The sequence below is a fragment of the Pyrus communis genome, chromosome 17 (genome assembly GCF_041283825.1).
Source record: "Pyrus communis isolate YQ-2024b chromosome 17, ASM4128382v1, whole genome shotgun sequence".
Taxonomy (NCBI): domain Eukaryota; kingdom Viridiplantae; phylum Streptophyta; class Magnoliopsida; order Rosales; family Rosaceae; genus Pyrus; species Pyrus communis.
In genome coordinates this window covers 17,262,843-17,287,713 of record NC_142581.1, presented here as the reverse complement: position 1 = coordinate 17,287,713, position 24,871 = coordinate 17,262,843, and the positions used below count along the sequence as shown (strand labels likewise).

General features: G+C 42.2%; 1 non-coding gene and 1 pseudogene across 1 annotated transcript; both read left to right on the top strand.

Annotated features, from left to right (window-relative positions):
* Nucleotides 1-419: 419 nt before the first annotated feature.
* The window catches only part of LOC148689548 (uncharacterized), a 95,185-nt pseudogene continuing 70,733 nt past the window's right edge, over nucleotides 420-24,871 (top strand).
* On the top strand, nucleotides 24,058-24,129 carry TRNAM-CAU (transfer RNA methionine (anticodon CAU)). Its single transcript has one exon. It is a non-coding gene; the product is annotated as a tRNA-Met (tRNA).

Sequence of the window (24,871 nt, the reverse complement as noted above, 5' to 3'; positions counted from 1 at the left end):
TTGTTTTTGCCCACTCACGCTTTTGTTTTTGCGCCCCTCCAGGTTCTAGTGGTCTAGCAGATTCGGTGGTTTTTCCCAAAGGGCGTCCCGGCATTTCTGACAGACACTCACCATTGTAGGGTCACCTTCGGGTGTAATTATGTCGCATCTTTCCTTTTTGACTGCTGTAGACTTGCTCTGAATTTGTGTCTCACATACGCTAGCACTTGTTTTAGTACTTTGTATGCTAGTTTTTAATTATTCATACTTTTCTATTACCTTCTTAATAGCTTCCGCACGCGCACATGGCTACGTCACTTCGTGTGACGGCCAGCACTCCCTGATCTCGATCGGGGTGTGTCAGCTTGGTATCAGAGCCTAGGTTTGGCAGTCCTGTGTCTTTGTGAGTATTCTAATAGTTGGTGTCTTCTGTCAGAATCATGCCGCCTCGTCGGGAACCACGTCGTTCTTCTGAGTCTAGCTTTCCCGATTTTGCTCAGTTGGGGGAAGTTATTGCTACAGCCCTTCAGACAGCTATCCGCCCTCCCCAGAGGACTCCTCTGGAGACTATGTATAACCTGAAGTTGGATAAGTTCAATGGTAGTGAGGGTCACGAAGGCGCAGAGCGTTGGTTGGAACACATAGAGAAGACTTTCCGTGTGTTGCATAACCAAGGGAACCTTCCTATGGAGCGGTGGGTCGAGACAACCTCATGGTTTCTGGAGATGGAGTCTGCAGCTTGGTGGGAGCAAGAACTTCGTAGGTTGACTCCAGCTCAGAGAACTGATTGGAATGTTTTCAAGGATGTGTTTAAGAGGAGGTTTGTACCCCCTGAGTATATTGATCGTAAGAAACAGGAATTCACCGAGTTGAAACAGCGGAAGTTGACGGCTAACGAGTATTATCGTAAGTTCACTGATCTGTCTCGTTACCATCCGGACGTCACAAGTAATCCGGCAGAGATGCTTCGTCGTTTCCGCTTAGGCACTAGGAAGAGATGGCGTTCCATGGCAACTACTACTCACTGTGAGTCCTACCAGGAGTTCTATGAGATACTATTGAGGATTGAGGACTTTGAGAATATGTCGAGTGACAGTGATGAAGAGAAAAACGACAATCAGAAGAAAGATGACAAAGGGAAAGGTCAAATGTCGCTTGGGCCTCGCCAAACTCAGAACTTCAAAAGGGGTGGTACTAGTTCGAGTTCGTCTAGTGGTGGTTTCAGTGCCTCTGGACAAGGACGAGGAGGTAGGTTTTATGGAGGTGCTCGAGGCCAGAGACAAGGTGATGGTGGCCGAAACCGAGTCCCATTTTGCCGTAGATGTAATAACCGACATTTCGGCGAGTGCAGGCATATCAGCGGTAGTTGTTTCACGTGTGGACAGGTGGGACATAGAGCGATGAATTGTCCCCAGAGTCAGCAGCAGAAGCCGCAGCAGACCTTTATGCCGCCACCTGCACCGATTCGGCAAATCCAGGGTCCGAGTAATTATGGTCAAGCAGGTAGAGGTGGTGCCTACCACTATCAGGGTGATGCTGTTCCCTATGCTCCGGGACCGTATCAGTACCCCCAGGACCCGTATTCACAAGGTGGTTATCCCCCGTATCCCAGCAACTACATGCCGTATCCTCCAGCTCTGGTAGGTGGTTCTCAGTGGTACCAAGGAGGACAGTATCAACAGGGTGAGATTGCTACTAGTAGTGCAGGGTCTTCGAGACAGTTGAGTCAGCCCAGTCAGGGGCGTGGAGCTCAAGGTCGCGGTGTTCAAGCGAGCAGAGGTCGTGGTGGACGACAGCAGGGCCAGGGGCGTATTCACAATATTTCCCTGCAGGATGCTCAGAACAACCCGGACTTGATTATGGGTAAGTTAAACATTCTTGGATATTTTGCTAGAGTCTTAATTGATTGTGGAGCTACACATTCCGTTATTTCTCATACATTTGCTCAAGTGACGCAACCTCGCCCCACACCTCTAGGGTACGATTTAGAGTTCGCTATGCCTAGAGGAAAGAGATGTGTTGTAGATTGTATGTACCCAGGATGTCCAGTGATAGTAGAGGGTGTTGTTATGCCCGCTGATCTTATTCCGTTAGATATTGTCGATTTTGATGTGATTTTGGGCACAGATTGGTTGCACTTCTATCCTGCCAACATTGATTGTTACAGGAAAGTAGTTACGTTTCACCGTCCTGGATTACCTGAGGTTACTTTTGTGGGTGAGCAGAGTGGGGTAAGACACGGCGTTATTTCGGCTTTGCGAGCGAAGAAGTTGTTGTCTAACGGTTGTCAGGGGTATCTAGCTCATGTGGTGTTAGATGAGGCCGTTCCTAACAGAGTTGAGGATGTGAGAGTGGTCAGACACTTCCCTGATGTTTTTCCCGAGGATTTACCTGGTTTACCCCCAGATCGAGACGTGGATTTCACTATTGAGTTACTTCCAGGTACTAATCCTATTTCATTAACTCCTTATCGTATGGCTCCCGTTGAGTTAAGGGAATTGAAAGTTCAGTTACAGGAATTAGTGGATAAAGGGTTTATTCAGCCTAGTACTTCACCTTGGGGCGCTCCAGTGTTGTTTGTGAGGAAGAAAGACGGAACTTTGAGGCTGTGTATCGATTACAGGCAATTGAATCGGGTGACGATTAAAAACCGTTATCCATTGCCTCGTATCGATGATTTGTTTGATCAGCTGAGAGGTGCTTGTGTATTCTCTAAGATAGACTTGAGGTCTGGGTACTATCAGCTGAAGATTAGTAGGGATGATGTTCCTAAGACGGCGTTCAGGACTCGTTACGGTCATTACGAGTTTCTGGTTATGCCATTTGGGTTGACGAATGCACCAGCTGCTTTTATGGATTTAATGAACCGGGTATTCCAGCCTTACTTGGATAGATTTGTTATTGTCTTCATTGACGATATTCTGGTGTATTCTAAGTCCAAAGCGGAGCATGTTCGACATCTTACTTTGGTGTTGAAGAGGTTGAGGCAGCACCAATTGTATGCTAAGTTTAGCAAGTGCCAGTTCTGGTTAGATCAAGTCGCGTTTTTGGGGCACATCATTTCTGCTCAAGGTATCTTGGTAAACCCTCAGAAGGTTGAAGCTGTGGAGGGTTGGGAGCAACCACGAACCGTCACTGAGGTGAGAAGTTTCATTGGTTTGGCGGGATATTATCGGAGATTCGTTAAGGATTTTTCGGTAATTGCCTTGCCACTGACGAGGTTAACAAGGAAAGACGTTAAGTTTGAGTGGAATGATAAGTGTGAGCAGAGTTTCCAGCAGTTGAAGCATTGTCTTACTAATGCACCTGTTTTGGCACTTCCGGACGATAGTGGTGATTTCGAGGTTTATAGCGATGCTTCCTTGAATGGTTTGGGATGTGTATTGATGCAGCATGGTAGGGTGATTGCTTATGCTTCGCGGCAGTTGAAACCCCATGAGATGAATTACCCTACACATGATTTGGAGTTAGCTGCTATCATCTTTGCGTTGAAGTTGTGGAGACACTATCTTTACGGAGAGAAGTGTAGGATCTTCACAGATCACAAGAGTCTTCAGTATCTCTTCACCCAAAAGGAACTTAATCTCCATCAACGGAGGTGGTTGGAGTTGGTCAGCGATTACGATTGCACGATTGATTATCACCCTGGTCGTGCGAACGTAGTGGCTGACGCACTTAGCAGGAAGTCACATGGTCGTATCAATGCGTTGTACGCTAGTCGTATTCCTCTTTTGGTGGACTTGCGTGCTACGGGAGTAAGGTTAGAAGCAGAAGATCGAGAAGTGGCGTTACTTGCTAATTTTCAAGTTAGACCAATCTTGGTTGATCGGGTGCTTGAAGCTCAAGTAGCTGATGAGCAGATTCAAGAACTAATCCGAGCTCGAGATCAAGGAAGGAGGCAAGATCTCAGAATTCGTGATTCTGATGGCATGTTGATGTTAGAGGGTAGGATGTTCGTGCCTAGTAATGCGGATTTGAAGAAGGAAATTCTCGATGAAGCACATATCTCGGCTTATGCCATGCACCCAGGGGCAACTAAAATGTATCATACCATTCGACCATTTTACTATTGGCCGGGTATGAAAAGGGAGATAGCTGAGTATGTGAGCAGATGTGCTGTTTGTCAGCAGGTTAAGGCAGAAAGAAAGAAGCCGCTTGGGCTATTGCAACCGCTTCCCGTTCCAGAGTGGAAATGGGAAAATATCACTATGGATTTTGTGTACAAACTCCCGCGTACACATAATGGCTTTGACGGCATTTGGGTGATCGTTGATCGGCTCACTAAGTCAGCACATTTTATTCCAGTAAGAGAGAAGTATTCTTTGAGCCGGTTAGCGGAATTGTTTATCTCGAAGGTTGTGAAGTACCATGGTGTCCCTGTGAGTATTGTCTCGGATCGTGATCCACGATTCACATCGAAGTTTTGGGTAGCTTTTCAGGAAGCTTTGGGTACGAGACTACTTTACAGTACGGCATATCATCCACAGACAGACGGACAGTCAGAGAGAACTATTCAGACCTTGGAGGATATGCTGCGAGCATCAGCGTTACAGTTCAGTGATGCTTGGCACCAGCGATTAGATTTGATGGAATTTGCTTACAACAACAGTTTCCATTCGAGCATTGGCATGGCGCCATTTGAGGCCTTGTATGGTAGATCTTGTCGCACTCCGTTATGTTGGTCAGAAGTTGGAGAAAGAGTCTTAGTAGGCCCGGAGATTGTCGAGGAGACAACTCAGAATGTTCAGGTGATCAAGTCTAACCTGAAAGCAGCTCAGGACAGGCAGAAAAGTTTAGCAGATCGACATGCTACGGACAGAATTTATGAGGTCGGAGATTGGGTATTTCTAAAGCTTTCACCGTGGAGAGGCGTTGTGCGGTTTGGAAAGAAAGGGAAGTTGAGTCCCAGGTACATCGGACCATACATGGTCACAGAAAGAGTTGGTGAGGTAGCTTACAGATTGGAGTTGCCTCCGGAGTTGGCTAAAGTGCATAACGTTTTTCACGTGTCTATGCTCCGACATTATGTTGCTGATCCGTTGCATGTGATACCTCCTCAACCGTTAGAGATAAATCCAGATTTGACGTATGACGAGGAACCGTTAACGATCTTAGATTGGAAAGAGAAGGTTCTTAGGAACAAAACGGTGAATTTGGTGAAAGTTTTGTGGAGGAATCACTCGGTTGAAGAAGCTACTTGGGAGACAGAAGATCGAATGAGGGATTTGTATCCTAGATTGTTCTTCGATCAATAGGGGTTGTTATGTGGTTGTTTTGAATTTCGGGACGAAATTCTATTAAGGAGGGTAGGTTGTGACATCCCGTCCCGGAAATATCGAAACGTACATTTGAAATTACAATTTTACCCTAATTTGTTTGTTTACGTTAAGTGTTGTGTAGTGTGGTGTTGTAGGACCACACTGATGCGAGATTTACTTGACACTCAAATTAAACCCTCGTTTGACAATTGTAGTAGAATGGATAAGTGAGGGATCGTTCTAGACCGGGGATTAGGAGGGCTTGCTAAAACCTTCTAAATTGACTTAAAAACATAAAAACTAACTTTTAAAACACTAAGACAAACTAAAAGAATCAAAACAAGTTTAAAAGACTCCAAATACTCAAAAACATAAAATAAGACAAATCAAATGAATAAGACTTAACAAAATAAGGGGGGTGATTGTGGTTGGACGAGATTAAATTAAATGGACAAATTGTAATTAAAGGCAAAACGTAAATATGAATGTGATGAAAATATGGATGATGGAATAGCCAAGGGGTTCTTCTCCACACATGTTACACTTGCATACAATATTGATTCACAGTTGGTCTTTCGATAAGTTGTGAAACTCAATGCTCCAAGTTAATTAGGTCCGCTTAGATTAACTTTCAGATTTCCCTAAATTCGTTGGATTGAATGGAATACGCATTACAACCAAATTATTCTTAATCAAAGTCCCTAACTATGGAATACGCATGATAGAGACATTTAACCAAGATCATTAAGTTCAACGGAAATCATAAACATCGACGAGGCATTCGTTACTATGGAATACGCATGAAACTTATGCCAAGAATTCGTTTAACGCGATTGTTTATAAGCAACCTCCACTACTTGTGAATATAAGTTCATAACGATTAGGTGAAATTCACTTATATTCTAGCGTCATATTTATGCATGAAAATTAAGCTTGCAATCTCAATGAACATACATAAATAAGTTATCAATCAAACAGTTAAACGAATTGAATCCACAACTTATGAAATTCCAACCAAACGTAATCAATTCAAATTGCAAATATAAACATAGTTTCGAATCACCCCCTAGCTAAAGGGGGTTTAGTTCCTCATAACTTTGAAATCAAAGAAACACCTAAACATTTCAACAACTCAAACTTGAATTGTATGAACGTTTAGGCACTCTTATCTTCCATTCTCATACGTACAAAACAAAGAGAATTAAATTTAAACTTTGAAATCAAAGAAACACCTAAACATTCCAACAACTCAAACTTGAATTGTATGAACGTTTAAGCACTCTTTTCTTCCTCGTTGTTGTAGCACAAGGTCTAAGGTGAGCTTTGGGGATTATGTGAAGTGTTTTGGAGGGATGGGAAGTGGTTGGATAGTGGCTGCAATGGAGGAGAAAAACTGCACAGAAATGGAAATGATTTGCGGCACAAGGGTTGTGTTTGTGTTGTGTGAAGTGTTGTGAATGGAAATATGAGATATGCATGAATGAATGAATGCTAGGGTATTTATAGGGGTAGTGGAGGGAACATATGGCTGTTTGTTTAAGCATTTGTGTGGAGGAATGATGGAAAAACAGCTAGGACACATGTGAAAACTGGAATTGCACAAGGGGAGCAAAGGGAACCCACGGCATTGAGAGTTTGTTTGATGATGATGCATGTGATGGGTGGGAACAAAGGGGGAAACATGGCACAAGGGGGCTTGAATGAATGATTGAATGTGCATGTGGATTTAAAGAATGAGTGGTGGTGTAATGATGAAGTGAATGCATGTGACTTGTGAATACAAAGAGAAGGGGAAAAACTGGAAATGCTCAAGGAGTGCACGGCATTGGGGGGGAGAAGGAAATGATGGCATGAAAGTGAAGGGATTAGTGGTGCATGTGCATGTGTTTTAGGTTGTGAAAGCGTGTGGATTAGGTGGAAAGAGGTGGATGTGCATGTGAGTTGAAATGCATATGTTTAAATGGTTGAAATGTGTAGATGATTATGAGTATGATAAGTGATAAGTGAATGATATGTTAAGTGATAAATGAATGATATGTGGTGAGTGATAAGTGAATGAAAGTGATAAGTGATAATAGGGCTAGTTTAAAGGGCTAGGGTTTAAGTACATAGAATGGGCCTAAAATAGGTTGGTTTGCATGGCATAATATGTTTGATTGGGCTAGGCCCTTTGTTTGATGTCCCCAAAGAGCATACAAGGCCTTCAAATTCGTCCATCCTCTTGGCTCCATGGAGAAGCTATCCAATCCATGCCCAAAAATGCTCCAAATGGCCTCAAAATGCACTTTCTTGCTCCCTAAGCCCTTAGAACCTGAAAACACACAAAAGAAGCATAAAGAACTATAATAACTAAAGAAACATAACGTAAATGTACGAGAACAAGCCATTTAAGTCGCATGAATATGCTCCTATCAAATACCCCCACACTTAGCTTTTGCTAGTCCTCGAGCAAAACAGAATAAAAACAAATAAACAAAACGACACTAAACGCGTAAAACACAACCTAAACCTTCCAACAACCGTCTTAGGGATTTCCAATGCACATGACACGTTAAAAATCATCATTCCCACAGATTTTAGTCATCTTCACACTTAAGTACATTCTTAATCATAGTCACCATATACTAGTTCACAATTAAGCATTTAAAACCATGTTTTGAATGTAGTAACATGCCTTAGAGAATTTGCTCAATTCCTTACAAGATATGCACTCGATTTTCACTCAGATTTTCTAACTACACACCCTAATCTAGTCATATGTGAGAAGATTGATGTAAACATGAAAACGAACACTCACATATATGTATCATAAAGAGAGCAATTTCTGGAGTTAATAAGCATGTTTAGGTATGATCTCATGAATGGAATGCTACTACTTAGAAGCGAGAACCAGTGACACCATAAGCTTATACCAAGTTCAAACTCCACAAATTGAAACACATAACAATCAAGATAGAAGTCAAAGGGTTGTAACGGGGCTAGGGTATTGGCTAACAATGAAAGGTGAAGGATAAACAAACATTCTTAAAGCAATAGTGAGCAAAGTATTGAATTAGGTACTTAGAATTCCCTTTAGAACGCAGAAGTCAACTTTGAACACCCAAGGGGAAGTCACAAAACTTAGGGCCATATTCAACTTTTTTGGGCCCTTTCTTCAACAATCACACTTGTGAGTCCATTCTCACTTATTTTCACTCTTTTTCTTTCTTTTCTTCTTCTTTTTCTCACAATTTTTTTTTTTTTTTTTTTTTTTTTCCGTGCCTCCTTTAAGACTTAGGCACATACATACACAAAAAAAAATCCCTTCCCCCACACTTATTTTCTGCAACATATTAATCAAAAGGAATTCATTATCCGTCATGCTTACTATGCTTCAAGAACAAGGGTACGGATGGTCCTAATCTAGGCTAGGTGAGGATGATATGGTTTAACAAAGAACATGGGCTAAACAAGGCTCAACGGGGTTAAAACTTACAACATATACGAAATATGGGAAGTAAGGCTATTTGGCTATGGTGGCAACTACACAACTTCATCTTGATATATGTTATGCAAATCAATAACATGCTTTGAATGAAATGGGCATGAGTTCTAGCATTTGGAACTATATGATGAAACGCCTTCTAAGTAGTAACCAAGCAAAGAATAATGAGATCATGCAACGACTTTTAGAAAACAAGAAATCACAGATTATACTCTCCAAAGAACGTTATAGGCTCAAGTCTCTCAGGGTTGTAGCGTTTGTTTGAGTTCCTTCCTTCAAGCATGTTACCAAAACGAATTTTTTTTTTCTTTTATGATTGCATGTGAAGTCATACATTATAACCATAACCAAGCATATACCAAGAGTAAATCAAACTTTTCTCTATGTTATAACTCTTTCTAACCGTCATGCAATTATAAACCAAATCCTTATCATTGTGTTGGAATGTACCCTAAGACACTCTTTTTAGGCTTTTCAAAACAATTTTTCAAATTTTTATGTGCTTTTCGGAGTTAAAAAAAACAAAACATACTAAAACACTCTAAAACAACTTAAAAACACCTTAAAACAGCAAGGAACAACATTTGAAGTTATGGGTGATAAAATCCCACGAATTTGCATTAACAACATTAGTTATCCCCCCACACTTAAATCAAACATTGTCCTCAATGTTTTAAGCATAGATTCACACAAAACATAAGTAAACACACAAACAACAACTAAACATACTAAACATGGCAGAATGTAATTAACAAAGAGAAGAGTTTAGGGACGCAAATCTGGTTATGGAGTGTAAATTCCCTCTTCTCTTTGTTGATTGCATTGAGGCTTGATCTTGATGATTCCACAGGCTTACTCTCGAACTGGTTTCCGCCCATCATTGATTTTCCTTTGTGCTACTGGGCTGGAGGATTCTTTTGGTCTTCCCCGAAGGTCTGAGCTTACCCCTTTGGTCTGTTTCTTTGTTCAATCTTTCCAATTCGTATTGAAAAGGGTTGGAGGATAACTCAGCCTATGTTTGTCTCCACATGCTTCAATGTATCATTTTCACTTGCCTTACTCGCTCCCCTTTGCAGAAGTGGTCCCTTCTCCGGAAGTGTATCAACCGTTGAAGATGACTACTCGAGAGCAACGCTAGGTAAGCAATCAGGAATAGATTCCAGGCAGTTGGCTCCAGAACGGAAGACTGACTCCAAGTGCCGGCTGATTGCTTCTTTTACTTTGCCATGCGAGTAAGAACAAGGACAAAGAAAAAGACAGGGAAAGAACATGATATGAGATACTTTTGCTTTTGACCTTGATGATATGAGATACCTTTGCTTTTGAAGAAGCGGTGAATGAATCAGCACATGTATTTGTTGTGCTGTTTCCTCCTGGGTCATATGTACTCCAGGCATCTGGTATCATCTTTGGGGAAGAAGAAAGAATTGAGTATTTCGAAAGGCTTTGCTGGGAGTGCACCCTCAGAGGTGAGGGAGAGTTGGGCATTTTCTTCAGGTTTGCCCTGCCATAAAAGACGAAGGTCGACATATATAGAGATAATAGCAAGTGGTGGTACTTTTTACCTTTGTCGACAAACGTTTTGATCCTGCAACTCCGGCTTTTTGAAATAGTGGCGCCTCTTCGATTTTTGAATACACCTCTTCGATTTCTGAGCAGGCGCCCCTTCTGAAAAGCAGAGAAAGCGTCGCCGAACTTTGCGCTTGTCGGCTAAAGATGTGTAGTTGTGATGATGGCCTCCACGTGTTGTCTGAAAAGAAGAAATCTTTTGACAAAGTTGAACGCGCCTTCTGAAAAGCCGAGAAAGCGTCGCCTAAATTACGCCAGAAATTCCGGCTTTTTGAATTGGTGGACGCGTCGCCTTGGCTTTTTTATTGAGCTATCGATCACCACAACAAACACACTCTGAAGATTTCCCATTCTTGAAAATCGACTCCGGCCCTTTGAAATTTAACTCCATCCCTTCTCCTTGAACACTTTTGAAAAATGGCAAACTCATCGAACCTTAGCTTGGAATTGAGCCTTAGCAGTGATGCGGGCGCGCCGCGTCAAGGTAACGTATGGCGCCCTTCTTTCTTTTCTTCTAACGGTCCTCTCACAGGTGAAGACTCCGTGATGCAGGACGCCACAACAGCTACAATAGTAGCTAGGAACCTCCTCACTCCGAAAGATAGTAGGCTGCTGTCAGGACGGTCCGATGAGTTGGCCGTTCAAGAGTCCCTCGCACTTAGTGTTCAGTGTGCGAGTTCTGTGTCCAACATGGGCCAACGCCTGCTTGCCCGCTCCCGTCAGGTGGAATCATTGATGGCAGAGGTGGAAAGTCTCAAGCAGGAGATCCAGCAGCTGAAGTATGAGAATAGAAGTTTGCACATGCTTGCAAACAACTATTCGACGGGCATGAAGAGGAAGCTTGATGAGCTGCAAGAGTCTGAAGGTCGGATTCACAGTGACCGTCAAAGGTTTTCGTTTTTCCTCCAGAGGCACCTTTTTCCTGGCTCATCCAGCGCTTGGCCAAGTATTGAGGCCTGGAATGCTCTATCTTCGATGCCTTCTGCTCCTATGCCTTCCGCTCCGATGCCTTCCGCTCCGATGCCTTCCGCTCCTATGCCTTCCGCTCCTACGCCTTCCGCTTCAAGAGTAAAGCCACGTAGTGGGGCCTCAAGCAAACAACCTTTGTGAAGCACCATCTTTCTTTGTTTAGCAGTGCCTATCAATAAATCAAACATTTTCTCAATGTTACAATCATAGACTCACACAATTAATAAACAAACAAACAATAACAACTAAACAACCTAACAAGGCAGAAACGAAATAGCAACAAAGAGAAGAGTTTTTTTAGGAATCTAGATTTGGAGTGCTTTCTAAGTCTTCCTTTGTTGAATGCATGGGTTGCCTCCCAAGTAGCGCTTTCTTTTACGTCTTGCAGCCGGACGGTACCTCCGTTTAAGCTTGACTAGGTTCCACGGCATGGAGGGGTACCTCCTCCACGACATGCTCCTCAAACATCTCGTAATAGGGTTTCAATCGATGCCCATTCACTTTGAATTCTTGCTGCGTCCTTGAACTTTTGATTTGCACTGCACCATGAGGGAAAACATTAGTAACAAAAAACGGGCCAATCCATTTAGAACGCAACTTACCAGGAAACAAACGTAGGCGAGAGTTGAAAAGTAACACTTTCTGCCCAACTGTGAAGGTCTTGGTTCGAATCATTTTATCATGGAATGCTTTGGTCTTGGCTTTGTACATCCGGGCATTCTCATAGGCTTCATTCCGAATCTCCTCAAGTTCATTCAATTGGAGCTTCCTATGAACTCCCGCTGCATCTATGTCCATGTTGAAAGTCTTCACGGCCCAATGTGCCTTGTGCTCTAACTCTACGGGCAAATGACATGGCTTACCATAGACGAGCCGAAAAGGTGACATCCCAATGGGTGTTTTGTATGCCGTACGATATGCCCACAGTGCATCATCTAAACGTAAGCTCCAATCCCTCCTTGTTGGTCCAACGGTCTTCTCCAAAATTTGTTTGATTTCTCGGTTAGACACCTCGGCTTGGCCATTTGTTTGAGGATGGTAAGGTGTGGAGACCTTATGGTTGACATGGTACTTTCTTAGCAACGCCTCAATGGTCCGATTGCAAAAGCGAGACCCTCCATCACTTATGATTACTCTCGGCATTCCAAACCTAGCAAAAATGTTAGTTTTCACGAAATCTGCAACCACCTTAGAATCGTTAGTACGGGTGGCTTTTGCTTCCACCCATTTAGAAACATAATCAACGGCTAGCAAGATATAAGTGAAACCATAAGATGGAGGGAAAGGGCCCATGAAATCAATGCCCCAAACATCAAAAATTTCAACATTAAAGACAGGGTTTGCGGCATTTGGTCCTTGGTACCTATGTTACCCATTCGTTGGCAACGATCACAAGACATACAAAAGGTTCTAGCATCCCTAAATATAGTCGGCCAATAAAAACCACACTCTAGAACCTTGAGGGCAGTGCGTTGTGTGCCAAAATGACCACCACATGCATATGTGTGACAAAAGCTTAGAATTGAGTGAAATTCAGAATCATGCACACATCTACGTACAATTTGATCTGAGCAATACTTCCACAAATAAGGGTCATCCCAAACATAGAAACGTGCATCATTTTTAAGCTTATCACGTTGGTGCTTGTTTAGTTCATTTGGAATTTGTTTAGCCACCAAGTAATTCACTAAATCTGCATACCATGGTTCACTTACCTCAATGGATAGCAGCTGCTCATCGGGAAAAGTTTCAGGGATAGGTACGGCATGTTCATGCTCATCGTGGATCATTCGGCTTAAATGGTCAGCCACTACATTCTCGCTTCCTTTCTTATCCCGGATTTCAATATCAAATTCTTGAAGAAGAAGAATCCAACGGATAAGCCTCGGCTTTGCTTCCTTTTTCGTGATCAAGTACCTCAAAGCTGCATGATCAGAATAAACGATTACTTTAGTACCAATTAAATATGAACGGAATTTATCTAAAGCAAAAACCACAGCTAGAAGTTCTTTTTCCGTCGTGGAGTAGTTCAATTGGGCATCATTGAGAGTCCGAGAGGCATCTTATATGACATGCGGCCGCTTGTCTCTTCTTTGTCCTAGAACAGCTCCTAATGCATAGTCGGATGCATCGCACATGAGCTCGAACGGAAGGCTCCAATCTGGAGGTACAATAATGGGGGCCGAGACTAGCTTCTCCTTGAGTTGGTTAAATGCCGAATTACACTCTTCATCAAACTTGAATGGCACATCTTTTTGAAGCAATCGGCAAAGAGGGTTGGACATCTTGGAGAAGTCCTTGATAAAACGCCTATAGAACCCTGCATGGCCAAGAAACGAACGTACCTCTCTAATCGAAGTAGGAGAGGGTAAGTGACGTACAAGGTCTATTTTCGATTTATCTACTTCAATTCCTTTTTCTGAAACAATATGTCCTAAAACTATACCTTGTTTCACCATAAAGTGACATTTCTCCCAATTCAAGACAAGGTTAGTTTCAACACATCGTTTCAAAATTAAGGTTAGATTATCCAAGCAATTATCAAATGAACTCCCAAACACACTAAAATCATCCATGAAAACCTCAATGATCTTTTCAACAAAATCGGAAAATATACTTACCATACACCTTTGGAAAGTGGCCGGTGCGTTGCATAAGCCAAATGGCATGCGACGATAAGCAAATGTTCCAAAGGGACATGTGAATATGGTCTTCTCTTGATCATCCGGGGCTATCACAATTTGGTTATATCCAGAGTATCCATCAAGAAAACAGTAAAAGGCATGACCGGCTAACCTTTCGAGCATCTGGTCGATGAATGGCAAAGGAAAGTGATCTTTCCTAGTCATGGCATTTAGCTTCTGGTAATCGATACATACTCGCCATCCAGTCTGAATGCGTGTAGGTACGAGCTCATTCTCATCATTCTTGATAACAGTTACTCCGGACTTCTTGGGAACGACTTGAACTGGAGAGACCCAACGGCTATCGGAGATAGGGTAGATCACTCCGCAATCCAAAAGCTTGATTATTTCCTTCTTCACCACTTCCATCATCGGAGGGTTGAGACGGCGTTGAGCCTCTCGGGATGGCTTAGTCCCCTCCTCAAGAAGTATACGGTGCATGCATGTGGTAGGGCTTATTCCTTTAATGTCGGCCAAAGTCCACCCTATGGCCGTTTTGTGTTCTCGCAGCACCCTCACAAGCTTCTCCTCCTCCATTGCCGTGAGACTTGATGAAATGATGACGGGCAATGTTTCGCCTTCTCCCAAAAACACATACTTCAAATGGTCCGGCAACGGCTTAAGTTCAAGCGATGGTGCCAGAACAACAGAAGGTAGCATCTTAGTGGAAACTGAATTTGAAAGTGAGAGTGGAACCTTACCATATTGTTGTGGCAATGACTCAAGGGCTGCCACAACCTCAATTATTTCTTCACTAGAACCCATTGCAAAGAATTCCTCCTCCTTGCCGTGGCCTTGCATTGGCCCAAATCCTTCATTTTTGCGCTCTATGGCCTTAGTGATGGTTGTTTCCAGGGCGTCCTCGTTCAATTCTTCAAGGTATACCTGCGCCAAAGAATCGATAACATCAATGGAAAAACAAGAATGGTCATCAACGGGATATCTCATAGTTTCAGAAATATTAAAATCAATCACTTCCCCATCGAATTCCATTGTCAAGGTGCCTTTGTATACATCAATCTTCGTTCGGGCCGTCTTCATGAATGGCCTACCAAGGAGAATCGGCAAAGATGTAGAATGGGTTGAATCCTCCATGTCTAGGACGTAGAAATCAGCCGGAAAAATTAAATGGTTCACCTGCACAAGCACATCTTCCAAAACTCCTTTTGGATACGCGTTAGAACGATCGGCCAATTGTATAATTACACCATCTTGTTTTAATTCACCCAAATTCATAGATGCATAAATAGAATAAGGCATGACATTTATGGATGCACCTAAATCAAGCATGGCATGTTCAAAACGATTATGTCCAATCACACAAGGAATCGTGAAACTACCGGGGTCTTTGCACTTGGTAGGCAGTTTACGTTGCAAAACAGCGGACACATTCTCGCTTACCTTCACTACCTCTTTGTTTGCCCTTCTTCTCTTTGTATTGCATAGGTCCTTGAGGAATTTAGCATACTTTGGAACCTGTTTGATTGCATCGAGAAGCGGTATGTTCACTTGCACCTTCCGGAACGTTTCAAGAATGTCCTTCTCGCTTTCTTCCTTTTTTTCTTGCATGAACCTGCGAGGAAAAGGTACATTGGCCGGATTAGGACGTGAAGTACATGAATTTGAACTTAAATTACCTGATTTGGCCGAGTTAGGGTGATTGGGGGCCTGCGGCATTGGGTTTTTCACCCTTACCGTGGGTGAGCTAGACACTTCCTCAGGTTGTGTCGTCTCTTCATCTACTTTCTGGGCAGATTTGGGATTGTTTGGCTCGGTCCCAACTTCTTTTCCACCCCTTAGGGTGATGGCCTTGGCGGATTCGAATCCTCCCTTTGGATTGACTGTGGTTGAGCTAGGAAGCTTTCCTTGCTCTCTAATCTGTCCAAGGAACTCAGAAATTTGCCCTATTTGTTTCTTCATATCCATCATCTCCTTCTCGTTATTTGCTATCCGGTTGTTTTGATTTTGCAACCCCTGCGAAATAGAGGTTAGTAATTGCATAGCTTGATCACTTTCCAAGGACGTACCTGAATGAGATGATGCCGAAGTTTGTTGGGGTTGTTGGGGTGCATACGGCTTGGAATAAAAACCAGGGGGGTTTGGCCTAAATCCTCCTTGTTGGGCAGCTTGTTGTGGCTCCCTCCATTTGAAGTTTGGATGGTCCCTCCATCCGGCATTGTAAGTGTTCGAGTATGGGTTGTTTTGATTTTGTCCTTGGAAACCAATTGCATTGGCTGATTCCCACCCACCATTCTCGATTAGTTGAGGGCACTTGTCGGATGGATGCCCTTGAATTGAGCACACGCCACAAACTTGGTGTTCTTGTGCTTTTGGACCAATCACAACCTGAGAAACAAGAGAAGTAAGATTAGCAAGTTGTGATTGAATTTCAGAAATAGCACTCACCTCATTTACACTTTGTTGTCGTGGGGCTTCCCTTTGACCCACTCCTTCATATTGTTGAGCGTTGAGCGCTCGGTTGGCTATGAGAATCTTGGCATCCCTTGGTGTTTTGTCCACCAATGCTCCTCCCGCTGATGCATCAATCATTTGACGTTCGATAGGAAGGAGGCCCTCATAGAAATATTGAAGGAGAAGTTCCTCCTTCATTTGATGTTGGGGACATGAAGCTACAAGGCCCTTGAAGCGCTCATAATAAGCCGGGAATGTCTCACCATGATTCTGTTGAATACCACTAATTTTCTTCCGTAGGAGAATCACTCTCGAAGTAGGGAAGAATTTCTCCAAGAAAGCACGCTTCATACTCTCCCACGAAGTCACAGTTCCCGGGGCTAGTTCGTAGAGCCAATCTTTGGCCTTGTCCATAAGTGAAAATGGAAAGGCCTTCATCTTCAGTATACTCCCATCCACATTGACGGGGGTCATGCTCGAACAAACCACCTCGAACTCCTTCAAGTGTTTGTTGGGGTCTTCCATAGACAAACCATGGAACTTCGGAATATGGTGTAACAAACTGGATTTGAGTTCAAATTCCTCAGTCTTCCCCTCTGCAGCCGTGGGGTATTGGATACAAAGAGGCAATGCATTATCCAAACCCGAGGCCGAAAGCTCCTTGATGGTTCTATTATCTGCTGCCATGGCTTGTTCTTCTTCAAAAATCTGATCCGTGGGCTTTTCTTCTACACCTACTTCGTCTTCTTCAAGCCCAGGTTGTGGTGGAGGTTGTGGTGGCTCTTGTTGACTCCTCGTTCTCCTCAAAGTGCGTTCAAAATCACCGTCAAAGTCGGAGATGTTCTCTATAATAGGCCGAGAGCTACGAGTCATACACAGTACCTAAAAAAAAACAAGGAAACAAACAAACTAAGAATCTGAAATAAGAATGCACAAAAAACAAACAAAAAAAAAATATAAAAATAAAGACAAGGGACTAGCAACTTTGCTAATCCCCGGCAACGGCGTCAAAATTTGATGCGAGATTTACTTGACACTCAAATTAAACCCTCGTTTGACAATTGTAGTAGAATGGATAAGTGAGGGATCGTTCTAGACCGGGGATTAGGAGGGCTTGCTAAAACCTTCTAAATTGACTTAAAAACATAAAAACTAACTTTTAAAACACTAAGACAAACTAAAAGAATCAAAACAAGTTTAAAAGACTCCAAATACTCAAAAACATAAAATAAGACAAATCAAATGAATAAGACTTAACAAAATAAGGGGGGTGATTGTGGTTGGACGAGATTAAATTAAATGGACAAATTGTAATTAAAGGCAAAACGTAAATATGAATGTGATGAAAATATGGATGATGGAATAGCCAAGGGGTTCTTCTCCACACATGTTACACTTGCATACAATATTGATTCACAGTTGGTCTTTCGATAAGTTGTGAAACTCAATGCTCCAAGTTAATTAGGTCCGCTTAGATTAACTTTCAGATTTCCCTAAATTCGTTGGATTGAATGGAATACGCATTACAACCAAATTATTCTTAATCAAAGTCCCTAACTATGGAATACGCATGATAGAGACATTTAACCAAGATCATTAAGTTCAACGGAAATCATAAACATCGACGAGGCATTCGTTACTATGGAATACGCATGAAACTTATGCCAAGAATTCGTTTAACGCGATTGTTTATAAGCAACCTCCACTACTTGTGAATATAAGTTCATAACGATTAGGTGAAATTCACTTATATTCTAGCGTCATATTTATGCATGAAAATTAAGCTTGCAATCTCAATGAACATACATAAATAAGTTATCAATCAAACAGTTAAACGAATTGAATCCACAACTTATGAAATTCCAACCAAACGTAATCAATTCAAATTGCAAATATAAACATAGTTTCGAATCACCCCCTAGCTAAAGGGGGTTTAGTTCCTCATAACTTTGAAATCAAAGAAACACCTAAACATTTCAACAACTCAAACATGAATTGTATGAACGTTTAGGCACTCTTATCTTCCATTCTCATACGTACAAAACAAAGAGAATTAAATTTAAACTTTGAAATCAAAGAAACACCTAAACATTCCAACAACTCAAACTTGAATTGTATGAACGTTTAAGCACTCTTTTCTTCCTCGTTGTTGTAGCACAAGGTCTAAGGTGAGCTTTGGGGATTATGTGAAGTGTTTTGGAGTGATGGGAAGTGGTTGGATAGTGGCTGCAATGGAGGAGAAAAACTGCACAGAAATGGAAATGATTTGCGGCACAAGGGTTGTGTTTGTGTTGTGTGAAGTGTTGTGAATGGAAATATGAGATATGCATGAATGAATGAATGCTAGGGTATTTATAGGGGTAGTGGAGGGAACATATGGCTGTTTGTTTAAGCATTTGTGTGGAGGAATGATGGAAAAACAGCTAGGACACATGTGAAAACTGGAATTGCACAAGGGGAGCAAAGGGAACCCACGGCATTGAGAGTTTGTTTGATGATGATGCATGTGATGGGTGGGAACAAAGGGGGAAACATGGCACAAGGGGGCTTGAATGAATGATTGAATGTGCATGTGGATTTAAAGAATGAGTGGTGGTGTAATGATGAAGTGAATGCATGTGACTTGTGAATACAAAGAGAAGGGGAAAAACTGGAAATGCTCAAGGAGTGCACGGCATTGGGGGGGAGAAGGAAATGATGGCATGAAAGTGAAGGGATTAGTGGTGCATGTGCATGTGTTTTAGGTTGTGAAAGCATGTGGATTAGGTGGAAAGAGGTGGATGTGCATGTGAGTTGAAATGCATATGTTTAAATGGTTGAAATGTGTAGATGATTATGAGTATGATAAGTGATAAGTGAATGATATGTTAAGTGATAAATGAATGATATGTGGTGAGTGATAAGTGAATGAAAGTGATAAGTGATAATAGGGCTAGTTTAAAGGGCTAGGGTTTAAGTACATAGAATGGGCCTAAAATAGGTTGGTTTGCATGGCATAATATGTTTGATTGGGCTAGGCCCTTTGTTTGATGTCCCCAAAGAGCATACAAGGCCTTCAAATTCGTCCATCCTCTTGGCTCCATGGAGAAGCTATCCAATCCATGCCCAAAAATGCTCCAAATGGCCTCAAAATGCACTTTCTTGCTCCCTAAGCCCTTAGAACCTGAAAACACACAAAAGAAGCATAAAGAACTATAATAACTAAAGAAACATAACGTAAATGTACGAGAACAAGCCATTTAAGTCGCATGAATATGCTCCTATCACACACACACACACTCACACATCACTCTCCCTCTCCCTGGATTCCCTCCCTCTTTCCCTCACTCTCTGTCTTTCCTGTCTCTCTCTCTCTCTCTCCCCGAGTTCTTCTTCCTTCAACACACGGACCAACATCAAACTCACCCAATACTTCACCAATCAAGAAACCAATTACACCATTGAACTCGTGAGGTTGTGAGGAGCACAACCATACCAATTCCAGGTAAGAATTCTAACGTTTTCACGTAGTTTCGACGAGGTCCGTTTTAGTTACTATTCATGCAAATTTAATTTACTTAGTTTTTGGACATTTGAAGCTTGTAAACGTGTTGGTGAGGTCCCAAGGAGCTTGGGAGTGTATCGTTGGACAAATTTGGACGTCGGGATCGTCCTGTACGAAGTTGGCCGGTTTTTGATTTCGTGGACAGGTATGATCGCGTAGTTTTTAGGCCTTAAAACTAGTCTAACGTTGTTCTACTAGTCCTAAGCTTCATTTTGGTTCAAAAATCATGGAAATTGGTTAAGAAACGAGTGAGAAAACAAAGTTTGAAAAATTTCCAGTTTTCTGGTGCCGTCGCCGGCGCCGGAGTCTCGCCGGAGAAGAAAGGAGAATATTCCGTTCAGTTTACCGGAATATTCCTAACGGTAGTGACGGCGTCAGTTAAGTTTAACGAAATATTCCGTCAGTTTAACGGAATATTCCTGACGGCGTCAGTTGACGCCGTCAGTGTGCATGGCACGTGGCCGCGCGTGGGGGGCGCGTAGGTCCGTGCCTATTCAGGCGCGTGGGGGCGCGTGCGGGGTCCAAAAATTATTTTAAAAATATGGTTGTGATCCTGAGGTTGTGTAGAGCACGTTGGTATATTCAATTGTCCATTTTGAGCAATGTATGAGAAGTTATTACGAGAAGTTGGTTATGTGCTTTTAAATTAACGTTTTCGTAGCTATTTCGCGTATAGGTGATTCGTATTCCGAGGACGAGCGTACACACTCGAGACAGGGGGGCTACGACCCTTCCAATTATCAGTGAGTGGGCTTTTGTTTTCCGTATATACCTATATACATTTAAATTCCCAGAAATAGATTAAAAAGAGTAATTGATTTATGCCATGTACCTTATTATTATCACTTATGCATCATCACATGCATTAGTAGCGGCATACATTTATATATGTGTATTTGGTGCTGTGGACGCACAGGTAAGTGCCAGGTAAGTGGTATTCATGTTTGTATTTCAGTAGTAGTTTGAGATGCTTAGAGAGCTCATAATCTGCACCCCCGGTGTTAGTGCTCCCGCCCGTGGCCAGGGCATAGCCTTGACGTGTATGTTCACCCGCACCGCATGCTCGCCTTGGATCCAAGTTAGGTGCAAAGCCTGTCGTATAGACCACATTAGGTGGTTCCGACTTGTAGGTGACCCGCGATTTATCGCACAGCTTCACGTGATCGTAGCACTAGAGCATATATATATATTACACCCAGCCTGTCGTACAGACCACGTTAGGTGGTTCCGACTCGTGTGCAGATTCAGTTATTGAGTTGAGATTGGAGCTCTAGATGCAGCCGTACAGGTCACGTTAGGTGACTCCCGGCTGCTAGATTATATGTTATTGATGTGAATTACGCTTGAGCACTTACATTTTATTATGAGATTCCGATGTGGCATATTCTCGAGCATGAATGGCATATTTTGGAGCATGATTGACATATCTATACATACGTATATATGTTCATTTTCTGGGAAGTATACAGGTTTTACGGCGAGGGGTTAGAATGTGTTTTGCTAAAGAGTTTTCAAAGAACTTTGTTTTTGCCCACTCACGCTTTTGTTTTTGCGCCCCTCCAGGTTCTAGTGGTCTAGCAGATTCAGTGGTTTTTCCCAAAGGGCGTCCCGGCATTTCTGACAGACACTCACCATTGTAGGGTCACCTTCGGGTGTAATTATGTCGCATCTTTCCTTTTTGACTGTTGTAGACTTGCTCTGAATTTGTGTCTCACATACGCTAGCACTTGTTTTAGTACTTTGTATGCTAGTTTTTAATTATTCATACTTTTCTATTACCTTCTTAATAGCTTCCGCACGCGCACATGGCTACGTCACCTTCGTGTGACGGCCAGCACTCCCTGCAGACCGTAATATTTATAACTTATTTGTTGGATCTGTTAAGCAAGTAAACAAGTAGGTTACTGTTGATGTATAATTCCTTCCTAATGCTAGAATATATTTAGTATAATGGCACAAGCAAGGGTGTCGAATCCGCAGGGACTAATTGGACCTTTGTAACTACTTGTTTTGCAAGAACTCTAAGAAATGAATCAAACTAAACAAACTAGGCAGATTTGGAAATGAATCAACAACTAATGTAATGGGATAGTATCAATGGAAATGAAGCTAGGGATTCGGTTTCACCATTGCTCAACTAAGTCCATGTTTGTCAAGTTAGTTTGTACTCATTCATCTACCTATTTCTTGAGTTTGTTTCACTTGGATATGATCAACCATATGATGTGTGGATTTGATCAAATGTCTCTAATCATGAACCTAATTGTGATGTGCAACTTTGGTTCATAATCAAGATTATGTAATGTACAAGAAACTTTCATAAAACCAAAGGGAATAACTCGGCAGGATGTGTGCTAAACACTCCCTTCATTCATTCACATATCTACCAAGATTATGCATGATGTGTGTTCTAATCTTGGCTACACAACTTTGTGATTAATTCAAATGATGATCAAACATTAAAATCAACACACTAAGTCACCATTAAAACAGAAAATGAAACAAGAAATAGATGGACAAACTGAGCATTCTAACTTAATTACATGGCAAACTTTGCAAGGTTACATCGAATCCCTAGAGGAAGATTAGTTACACTTCATGTTTACAAAGGTTTAACATAAAAATAAATAACATGAGTGAACATAAGATTAAGAAGGAGAAACCCTTGAAGCAAAACTGATGTTGAAGTCCTTGAAGAGTTCCTTGGTGTTGCTTCTCCAAATGTGGTGCGAATGAAGGTAGAATGGCTTGGTTGAATGGTTTCTGCCCTTGGGACAGAAAATGGACAGAGAATGGAGTGAAATGGGAGATGTTATGGGTGTGTAATGGACTGGTTGAAGAAGAAAACTTGCGGATGGAAGAGAATGTGTAATGGAATAAAATGTAGATAGTTTTCTGTGAATGGGAGAGAATGTCGAATGCAATGGAATGGAGAGAATGTGTAATGAAAAATGCACAGAAGTGGAGCAAATAGGGTGTGTGTAATGGAATCCAATCCGAGAGAGAGAGTGAGTGAGTCCCTTAGTGCATTTCTGAAAATGGTTAATGATGGAAAAACCATCAGAATCCATGTGAAAGCTGACATGATCCATGTGAAAGGAATGCTGAAAAGGGTGTGAATGTGCACGGTATGGGTATGAGGGATTTGGAATCGCATGAAATGGTTGGATGAGTGGATTTCTGGCGTGATACCTGCAAAGCATGGACATGATCTGCAGGTATGTGGTTTATTTTATTCAAGACACATGTGGAATGTCTGCAAGCATGAAGTGGGTAACCTGAAATTGGTTATAATAATCTGGAAATGGTATGGAAGTGCACGGGATGGACATGAAGGATTAGGAAATGCAAAGGTGATCTGTTTAGGTGTTGGGAATGCATAAGAGAGCTGGGAATGCATGTGTTTCTGAGGTGGTGGACGCACGGCATGGGCAATGTCCAAGCATGTGGCTATTTTAATTGACTCATGCATGTGGATTTCTGCAAGGCTGAATTGTTTGTACAAATTCTGGAAAGGTGAAGAAAGCACACGGCATGGAATGATGGAATGAGTGAATTTCTGGAATAAAGGATGCAAGGAGTGGTTTGTTTAATCACAATGCATGTGAATTTCTGCAAAGATGAAGTGGAGAAAGATAATGGAGTGTAAGGTCAGATTGTGAGTCATGCATGTGAGGGATGTTTTGGGTGTTAAAACATGGAATCTGCACGGAATGGAATGATTGTGTTTGTTGGTGTCAAAATGGCTGAAATGAATTAAGTGATGGAAATGGGTGTTTTTGGCGCAAAAGGGAGGTGGACAAGTAGTGGAATGCACAATCTGACTTGGTGCTAGAAGTGCATAAAATGATGGGATGATATGGGAACACACGGCCAAGGTTGTGACATGCATGTGAATGCATGTTTTGGTGTTGGAACCACATAGCTGACTTCAATGATTTTGCCTTCCCATTGATCCAAATTCGCACTTGGCTGCACACTAACACCAAATAATGTAAAATGCAACTAGTTTAATCCAAAACAATCACAAAGAAGCCAAATAAGGAAGATATAAATGTATGCAAAATGTGACTTATCAGTTAGGCACAGTTTAATGGCGTTAAATCATGACAAGATGGATTACTACGGGAACTTAGTTACTTTCCATCGATTTGATTGATCAGAGTGGCGCAGCGGAAGCGTGGTGGGCCCATAACCCACAGGTCCCAGGATCGAAACCTGGCTCTGATACCAACTGACACACCCCGTCCCGAAGGAGGGCATGCTGGCCGTCACGTGAGAGTGACGTAACCATTTGCACAGTTCGGAAGCTTTAAAATATACAACTTCTAAAATGAAACACCCGAAGGTGAGTCCTCATTTGGTCCATTCTGTCAGAACACCGTTGGATTCCTCGTAGCCACCAAGCTCTGATATCTTAAACCTGGAGGGGCGCAAAACAAAGTTGAGTGGGTCAGCAAAACAAACTTATTCAGAACCTTCTTTTCTCTTTGAATATACTAACCCCTCGCCGTAAAACAAGTATAATTTCCCAGAAAATAAACATATATACGTATGTATAAATATGCCAAACATGCTTAAGGGTATATCATTCATGCTCAAGAATGTGCCATGTCGGAAACTCATAATGAAATGTAAGTGCTCAAGCGTGATTCACATCAATAACATATAATCTGGCAGCCGGGAGTCACCTAACGTGACCTGTACGGCTGAATATAGAGCTCCAATCTCAACTCAATAACTGAATCTGCACACGAGTCGGAACCACCTATCGTGGTCTGTACGACAGGCTGGGTGTAATATATATATATGCTCTAGTGCTACGATCACGTGAAGCTGTGCGATAAATCGCGGGTCACCTACAAGTCGGAACCACCTAATGTGGTTTGTACGACAGGCTTTGCACCTAACTTGGATCCAAGGCGAGCATGCGGTGCGGGTGAACATACACGTGAAGGCTATGCCCTGGCCA